The 10,469-nt window shown below is 32.0% G+C and overlaps 1 pseudogene; it reads right to left on the bottom strand.

The window, feature by feature from the left end:
- Positions 1–3,166: 3,166 nt before the first annotated feature.
- Positions 3,167–10,469, bottom strand: part of LOC116546604 — a 17,315-nt pseudogene continuing 10,012 nt past the window's right edge.

Genomic DNA, 10,469 nt, shown 5'->3' with positions numbered 1-10,469 from the left:
GGAGTTTGAGACCAGCCTGACCAACATGGAAAAACCCCACCTCTACTGAAAATGCAAAATTAGCTGGGCATTTTAGCACATGCTTACAATCCCAGCTACTTGGGAGGCTAAGGTAGAAGAAAAACCCAGGAGGCAGAGGTTGTGATGAGCAGAGATCATGCCCTTGCACTCCAGCCTGGGCAACAAGAGCAATACTCCATCTCGAGAAAAAAAAAACAAAAACAGAAACAATTTTCTCATCAAAATCTACAAAGTACCATATGAAAGGACATGACATAAAAACGAAAGTGAGGAAACTGTAACCGTAACACAGAAAAAGAAGGTCTGTGATGCATATATACTTAAAATACACATAAGACAAACAAAACTGAAGATAATCAGAAAAAAAAAGAAGCAGAATTTCTCTTTAAATTCAGCAAGAGTTTGCTTTGCAGCCTGGAAAAAATGTTCTCTCCACATGAAGAATCAGCATTATTTCTTTACCATTGATATTCCATATCTGACTTGAACTGGCAAACTAACTCCAGCAAAAATACTTATGGGTTATCATGGAGCATCTGTTACATGAGAAGCAGTATCATGTTTGTTTACTACATTTATATATCAAAACATTCTCACTGGGTACAGTGGCTCACACCTGTAATCCCAGCACTTCCGGAGGCTGAGCATCAGATCAATTAGGTAAAGAGTTCAAGACCAGCTTGTCCAACATCGCGAAATGCCAACTCCACTAGAAATACAAAAATTAGGTTGGTGTCATGGCAGGCACTTTTAATCCCAGCTACTTGGGAGGCTGAGACAATAATTTCTTGAACTCAGTAGGTGGAGGTTGCAGTAAGCTGAAATTAAACCACTGCCCTTCAGCCTGGGTGACAGATCAAGAATCCAGCTCAAAAAAACAAACAAACAAAAAAACCCAGAAAGAAAAACCTATAATCCTCATGATTCATGAAGCCTCCCAAGTAATTCCCTGAATTGGCTTAACAGATAAATTTACTTACCAATTATAAAAAGTTAAATGAACAATAACTAAAGAAGAGTAGGCTTATAGAGATTTCTCCAATTGAAGACAATAAAATGCTCTAGAAAGAAAATAAAACAAACGAACAAAAAAACATGAATTAGGAAATTACATCTAAAAATTATTTTGTGTGCCCTACTACATTTTATGAAAATTATCTACTAACTGGCTTACAATGAATACTTTTTATACTGTAAAACCAAAAACTAATTATAAGAAACAGGAAAAGTATGGGCCTGTACAATAACGAATTAAATAAAAATAGAGTATAGATTTTCATTCAGCATTCTTGAGGTTTTTAGTTTTCTAGTAAGTTAGTCACTGTATTAATATGTTATGTTTCAATGTTGCTGTTTTTCTGAAAATTGGTAAAACTCATACACACAAAAACACACTTACTCTACAATTCTATTACACTTAAGACATTTCATTAGACTAACATGTATATATTTAACTGTATGTGAATCAAAACTAAGTCTTTATGTGTAGGCAGTTCACATGTTCAAAGAAAAATATATAACAAATTATTTAAAATACTTGAGACATAGAAACATATTAATTTTATTTATACTTCTATATAATTTTTATTATGACCATAAAAATACAAAATACCACATGAAGTATATTGTGAGTTGAATTATTATTCAGTTTCCAAAAATTAATCTCTAAGGTTTTTAAATGAAATAAGTATCCTTTGAATGCAACTACAACTCTCCAATTTACTTTTGTTAAAGTTATACAGAAATAATATAATAACTTTAGTTTTGGATAATTTTCTACACTCAACACTCCAATTTAGTGTAAAGCCTGAAGGGTCAGTGTCTTAGTTCTTTCTATTGTGAATTGTTGATGTTGACATAGACTTAATTTTGAAGTAAATGTTTTCATAGTTACTGCATGTGTAAACATTCATTTTATGATGAACTCTCTGGTGTTTTCTTAGCTGTCATTTTTGAACAATCCTTTAGTTAAACTTATTACTTTTATTAGGTTTTTCTCCAATATAATATAAGTTCCCTGATGTTGAATAAGTTTTGAGAAACTGCTTCAGGCTTTTTTTCTAATACAAAATCTGTACACTAACATCTATGAAACAAGTCATGGTACTACAACTCTATGTTTGTAATGGTTGTCTTCAGAATGAATGCTCTTCTTCACTTTAACGACTTATATTTTCTGAAAGCTATTTTGACAGTTATTGCACTTGCAATGCTTTTATTAAGTATAAACTCTTGGATGTTGAGTAAGATATGAGCAGGTATCAATGGCTTTTCCACCTTTTTTTATATTTGTAGAATTTTTCTCTAGTATAAATGCTTTCTCATGCAATAAAATGTGAATACTAGTTAATAGTTTTGCCACATTTTTCAAACATGTAGTCTTCTACAGTGTGAATTATCTTACCAACAATCAAGAGTGACAACCATTTAAAGGCTTTGAGACATTCTTGACATTTCTGGGGTCTAGGACCATTATGATTTATTTTACATTGTGAAAAGCATTGTCCCAACTTTTAGGTTTGTAGAGTTTGTCTCCAATATAAATTATGTCTGCGAAGAATTGAGGAGTTGTAAAAGGCTTTGACACATTCTTTATCCTAGTAGGATTTCTCTCCAGTATGAATTGTGTGTAATAAATATTGAGAGCTTGTTAAAGTCTTTGTCACGTTTTTCACATTTGCTGGAATTCTCTCCAGTATAAATTACCTTATGTTTAGTAAGGGCTAACAATATACTAAGGGCTTTGTCACATTCTTAACATTAGTAGTTTCCATCCATTATGTATTATTTCATGTTCTGTAAGGTGTAAGAACTTTTTTCCACATTTTTCAAAAGTATCAGGTTTCTCTCCAGTATGAAGTTGCTTATGGTTAATAAGGATTGAGGGCTGCTAAAAGGCTTTCCCACATGCTGTAGTAGGAATTATTCTATGTTTACTAAGTGCTGAGGATTCACAAAAGCCTTTGCCACATTCTTCACATTTGTATAGGGTTTCTCTTCAGCACAGATTCTTATGTTCAGTAAAGGTTAAGAATACACAAAAGCCGTAGCCACACTGTTCACATTTGCAGGATTTCTCTGCATTATTAATTGTCTAATGTTTAGTGAAGTTTGAGAAATGGATAAAAGCTTCGCCACACTCTTCTCATTGGAAGGGTCTCTCTCCACTATGAATTCTCTTATGTTTAGTAAGGTGTGAAGAACAGTTAAAAGATTTGCTACATCCTTCACATTTGTAGGGGTTCTCTCCAGCATGAATTCTCTTATGTCTAGTAAGGTGTGAGGACTGGTTAAAAGCCCTGTCACATTCTTCACATTTGTAGGGTTTCTCTCCACTATGAATTCTCTTATGTGTAGTAAGGGTTGATAAAAGGTTAAAAGCTTTGCCACATTCTTCACATTTGTAGGGTTTCTCTCCACTATGAATTCTCTTATGTTGAGTAAGGTTTGAGGAGCAGTTAAAATCTTTGTTACATTCTTCACATTTGTAGGGCTTCTCTCCACTATGAATTCTCTTATGTTGAGTAAGGTTAGAGGACCAGTTAAAAGCTTTGTCACATTCTTCACATTTGTAGGGTTTCTTTCCAGGATGAATTACTATATGTCTAGTAAAGTGTGAGAACTGGTTAAAATCTTTGCCACATACTTCACATTTGTAGGGTTTCTCTCCACTATGAATTCTCTTATGTTTATTAAGGTGTGAGGACCGGTTAAAAGCTTTGCCACATTCTTCACATTTGTAGGGTTTCTCTCCACTATGAATTCTCTTATGTTGAGTAAGGTTTGAGGAGCATTTAAAAGCTTTGTTACATTCTTCACATTTGTAGGGCTTCTCTCCACTATGAACTCTCTTATGTTCATTAAGGTATGAGGACCGGTGAAATGCTTTGCCACATTCTTTACATTTGTAGGGTTTCTCTCCACTATGAATTTTCTTATGTGTAGTAAGGTATGAGCACTGGTTAAAAGCTTTGCCACATTCTTCACATTTATAGGGTTTCTCTCCACTATGAATTCTCTTATGTTGAGTAGGGTTTGAGGACCAGTTAAAAGCTTTGTCACATTCTTCACATTTGTAGGGTTTCTTTCCAGGTTGAATTATCTTATGTCTAGTAAAGTGTGAGAACTGGTTAAAATCTTTGCCACATTCTTCACATTTGTAGGGTTTCTCTCCACTATGAATTCTCTTATGTTTCGTAAGGTGTGAGGTCCGTTTAAAGGCTCTGCCACATTCTTCACATTTGTAGGAATTCACTCTAGTATGAATTCTTTTATGCTGAATTAGATGTAAAAACATGAAAAATGATTTGTCACATTTTTCGCATTTATAAAGGTTCTTTTTAGCATGTCTTATCTTAGACTTATTTGAATATGAAAATATATGAAAGACTTTTACATATTTATAACATAGAAATGTTTTGCTCACGGTAGCTGTCAAACATTTGTGAAGTTTATTATAAACTCTTTTGTGCATTTTACAATCGTCCACACTTTCACACTCTTTTCTTAGTGGTAAATTTTCATCTCCACAGTTTCCATATCTTCTCATTATCACTTGTTGAAATGATTTTTTTATGTCCTGCTCTGGCCAAAGGTCTTGGGCAAAATAAGAACACATAGCTGAAAAGAAAATGAAAATAACATATTACTTCACTTGTTAGACTAAGATCTGTATACTCTATACATCTAACCTATAAAATTATACAAACTGCATGAGCAAGATGGCATAGAAAAGCACCACAGGCTCTACTTCCTTTATAGACATCTATATTCAACAAAAACATACTGACCAAAACACATTTGTGGAAGATTTATAAATAAGTTACTTGTGTGCAGTTCCCCAGGTGAGCACAATGCAAAGAATCAAATAGAAAAATAATTGTTACACTTATCCAGCAGAGCTCTTCCTGCTCCCAAAACAGAATGTAGTGCCTTTAGAAGTAAACTGCCGACTTCTGTCTTTCAATTTTATCAAAATAAATAAATAAAATAAACCCCAGTAAAATAGTAGCACATACATTTCTATTTCTAGCTTCTAAGAGTCTTTTCACAAACTGGTTTCTGTCTTCCATGGCATTAAATACTAAAGAAAGTGGTGGCTAATATGGTTTGGTTCTGTATTTCCATTTAAACCTCATTTTGAATTGTAGCTTTCATAATTGTCACTAGTTGTGGAAGAAAGCTGGTGGGAAGTAATTGAATTATGGGTACGGGTATATCCTATGTTGTTCTTGTGATAGTTAAGGAGTCTCACAAAATCTGATCGTTTTTATAAAGGAGAGTTCCTCTGCCCATGCCCCCTCTCTGACTGCCACCATGTAAGATGTCACTTTGCTTTGTCTTTATTTCTGCCACAATTATGAGCCCTCCTCAGCCACGTGGAACAGTGAGTCCATTGAACCTTTTTTCTTTATAAATTACCGAGTCTTGGGTATGTCTTTTTGGCAGCATGAAAGCAGACTACTATAATAGCATTTTTTGCAATGACAGTTTGAGTCTGCTAAGATCTGAGGTAGATGATACAGCAGTAGAGAAACTGCAGTACTACAGAGAGAAAACACATGTAGCAAATGAGGACTGGCCATTAAGCAGAAACACTAATAAATTTCTTTAACTAAAAATAAACACAAATTTTCAGACAAGATACATCCTAAGAACATGTCTGAGAAATTCCCAGAATCTCTGGCTAAAACAATAGGTTTTAATGTATGCCAGAAAAAAAAGCTACATTACAAAGACTGTGACGGGTAGATTTTTTTTAAATGTCCAAATCTCTATCAAAAATTACAATGAATAGAAAATATTACAGCAAAATAGCCCCATATAAAAATTATAAGCTGTTCACAAAGGAAACACAAAAAACGAAGACATACAAAGTAATTTTTAAACATTTAAAATAAATAATACTGAGAAGGAGGAACACAGACAACTATTAAAATTTAAAAATCAGAATAAGCACAAACATATTTAAAATATCAAAAAATTGTAAAAGCTAAATATGCATAAATAACAACTAAAAAATTCTAGAAGAAAAAATAATGTAAAAAGTTAGAAGATCAATAAAACAAACTGGGATATGCACATAGATATTTATAACAAACACATATATAGATACAATTTCAAAAGTCACAGATGAAAAGAAAATCTTGGGTGCTGCAAGAGAAAACTGATGTGTCATTTACAAGCATAATCTTATAAGATAACCAGCAAATTTGCCAAAAAATTTGCAGGCCAGAAGGAAACTCTGTGTTACAGTGAAAATCCTTAAAACAAAAAAATGTATTAAGTGAGAATAATATCAACAGCAAAACTGTTCTACAAAAATTAAGATTAAAAAAAAACCATCCCAAAATAACTAAATTCTGAGAAAGTATACTGGCACAGCACGTGTGCTATATATCGAAGATGATAAAATGAATTTCTTTCACTGAAAATAACATGATACAAAAAGCAACACTTAATTATTTGAAAATACATTGTTCTGGAAAAGATATGCACATACAAACAATTGAATTCCTTAGCATTATCATGATAGTGGAAGAAGATTTAAATTATTCTTTAAAATTTATAAAAGCATAGAAAATTTTATAAACATCTGTTAATACATGTACAACATAAAAAGACATAATTAGTAATATAAATAACAAATGAGAGCAAATGTAATGAGGAATACTTGCTTGCAACTGAAGCTATTTTTTAAGATTAAAGTTTACCGTTGTATCTTTTAGAGGTTTTATGTAATCCCGAAGATAACACAAAGAAAATATCTGTATAAATATATGAAAGAAAATAAGAAAGTGAAAGCATATTAATACAGAAATTAAAAAGACACAAAGGAAGACTAGAAAGAGAGGAAATGAGGAACAAAGATACAAGAATCAAAGAATAAAATAACATTAGTAAGTCTCTCTATTTAAGAAAATTATATATATGTATATTCACACACACATATATGGTTAACTTTCCAATCAAGAGACATACTTTCAATAATGAAATTTATAAAACATACTTTAAAAACCAACACCCAATTTGCCTTTCTATAAGTCAGTTCAGATTTCATTACAGAAAAAAAACAACACCTGAAAGTGGCAAAATAGATGTTCCATGCAAATATTAACCAAGTCAGAGTAGAACAGGTCAAAATAATATATGAGCTATATTTTAAGTCAAAAATTATCATATTTTTAAAAATTTACTTTAAGTCCAAACTCCAAAGATTCAAAGAAAGATATTAAGTAATAACAGATTCATTCACTGGGAACTTATGACACATTTGTATGTACATTTATTTGTGAGTGTGTGTGTTTCTATGTGTGGTGTGTATCTCACACTACAGTTCCAAGTATGTAAAGAAATATTGACAAAACTGAAGAATCACAGAGCATATATAAGTAGAGTAGGATATTTCAATACCCCACATTCTATAATAAAAATAAAACAAGACAGAATATTAGTAAAGAAAAAGAGGACTTGAATGCAGTATAAAACAATTATTCCTAACAGAGGTACAGAGAACACTCCTCTACAAAATCAGGATACACTGATCTCAATAACTCATACAACATTCTACTTCCTAGGCCACCTGTTAGGCCAAAAAAAAACCTCAAAAAACCAAACAACAACAAAAACAGTCTTAACAAATAACACATGAGAGCAAAATTTTTAAAACTAATATCATCAAAGATCATTTAAAACAAATATCAAAATGGAATGAGAGTTTAAAATAATAAAAACTGAAAAATTCACGAATATATAGAAATTAAACAACAAACTGTTTAACATGCTGTTGTTCAAAGGTGGAAATGACTAATATTGTAAAGATGTCCATACTGCTCAGTGCAATCTACAAATTTAATGCAATGCTGTTGGAATTTCACATAGCATTCTTGAAGCAATGCAAATTAGTGTCGCCAAATCATTCAGTAGATATCATTTAAAATATAAAAATACTAAATATTACTTCGTTTTTAAAAGCTAGAAAATATGCTAACAACTATAAAAATACATTTCAATGGCATTATGCAAATAAAATAAGCTGGCCAGAAAAAGACCGAGATTGTATAAGATACAGAAAGCAGGTGCACTCTCAGAAACAGAAAACAGAGTGGTGTTTGAAAAGTTCCAGGAAATGAGACAAGTTTACGTTATGTAATGTGTATTGAGATTTAGCTTTGCAAGATAAAATATCTAGCAACATGTAGCATAACAATGTCAATGTAATTAACAGGACTAAAATGAATATTTAATAATATTGTATTGTAAATTTTGTTGTGTGGTTTTGACAAGTAAAAATGAACAATGACTAGAATACATTCAGATATATAATAGTTCCTAAATTATCTTCAAATATAAGATAATTTAATTTAATTTTTCTCCTGGCCAGGTGCAATGGCTCACACCTGTAATGCCAGTACTTTGGGAGGCCAGGGCAGGTGGATCACGAGGTCAGGAGATTGAGACCATCCTGGCCAACATGGTGAAAACCCATCTCTACTAAAATACAAAAAATTAGTTGGGGGTGGTGGCAGCACTTGTAGTCCTAGGTACTCCAGAGGCTGGGGCAGGGGAATTGCTTGAACCTGGGAGGCAGAGGTTGCAGTGAGCTGAGATTGTGCCATTGCACTCCAGCCTGGTTACAGGGCAAGACTCTGTCCAAAAAAAAAAAAAAAAAAATTTCTTCCACACAAAAATAACATAGATTCACAGATCGATGTTGACATTAAAAATATATATATGATAAATCAGTGAGATAGGGTTAAATAATCATTCACAATAAACATACACAACAAATACACAAGTCATAAAATAATGCAGGGATAATATTGATCCAGGCAAAACATAAGAGATCATTATATTGGCAATAGAAATATGGCTAATTCATATTTGATGTTGCTCCACACTGTCTTAAATTATAAAGAGTTAAATATTGTGATATACAATTATAAACATGATCAATAATGTACTATAATTATAAAAATATTTTCATATACAATTATAAATTGTGGTTATAATCAAAACACAATTAACTGGTGTGAGATGACATATCCTAAAATATATGATACAAAAATATAAAACTCTGAAACAAAATTAAAAATGGAATGAAAAACTGATTGGACATCATCAAGTAGATGAATATATTCATAAAAGGAATCTTAGAAGAACATAGGAAAAAAGTAATACAGAGGTTACGTGAAAATAAAAAAGTCAAACAACTTCCCAAATTTTGATGCAATAAAAAAATTTCTTACCACTAATAATAAATTATTTTACTTCAAAAAGAAGATATAAATAAATACTTTCCAGAGTAAAAGGTGAGGGTGTTCATCATTACTACTATAGTCCTAACTCTGCATAGAAAAAAAAAATGCTAAAATGAGTCCATTTGTTGAAAAATAAAATGATACTAAACAGCATCATAAAACCACATACATATATAAAGCTCTCTATTAAATGTAAATATACACATATAGAAGTCTTTACTATTGTAATGATGGTGCATAAAACTCTTAAGGTTGTACAGAATATGATAAAATACAAATCTGCATAAATCTGTTAATAGATATACAATATAAAATAATTTTAAAATCAATAACACACTGGAAAATACAGAAGCATAGTTTTTGTATTCAATTGAAGTTGTTATGAGATTAAAATATATTTTTTTAACTTAAGATGTTTTATGTAATTTCCATATTTTAAGATGCTTACAAAAAGAATACTTATAAAAATATGCAAAACAAAATAAAAAATAAAACATCACTGCAAAATTAAAATAAAAATTAAGGCAGCAAAACAGAAAATGAGAAAACATATCTACAAAAAACACAAAAAACAGCGAGAATAAAACTGGTAATACTAACTGCACTTTCTTCTTCTTTTTTTTTTTTTGAGATGGAGACTTGCTCTGTTGCTCAAAGTGGAGTCTCGCTCTGTTGCCCAGGCTGTAATGCTGTGGTGCAATCTTGGCTCACTGCAACCTCCGCCACCCAGGTTCAAGCAATTCTTCTGCCTCAGCCTCCTAAGTAGCTCGGATTACAGGTGCCTGCCACCACACCCATATCATTTTTTTGTATTTTAGTAGAGACTGGGTTTCAGCATGTTTCACATGCCGGTCTCAAACTCCTGACCTCATGATCCATCTGCCTCAGCCTCAAAAAGTGCTGGGAATACAGGTGTGAGCCACCACACCTCGCCTTTAACTGCATTTTTAAAGCAATCAAATAAAATACAAATTAATTAAACTACTTAATAAAAAGAAATGTAATTCCAGGACTTTGGGAGTACCAGGTGGACTGAACACTTGATCCCAGGAATTCAAGCCTAGCTTGTGCAAAACAAAAAACTCAGACTAACATTTTAGACTGTATTAATGACTTTGCATATACAGGAATATCTAAAAGTGGATAATTTATCAAGAAAAAAAGGTTTATTTGGCTGACAAGTCAGCA

This window comes from Sapajus apella, unplaced genomic scaffold (genome assembly GCF_009761245.1).
Source record: "Sapajus apella isolate SASKATOON/1434 unplaced genomic scaffold, GSC_monkey_1.0 scaffold1097, whole genome shotgun sequence".
NCBI classification, from domain to species: Eukaryota; Metazoa; Chordata; class Mammalia; order Primates; family Cebidae; genus Sapajus; species Sapajus apella.
The sequence above is the reverse complement of the archived record's forward strand: the minus strand, read 5'-3'. Positions and strand labels throughout refer to the sequence as shown.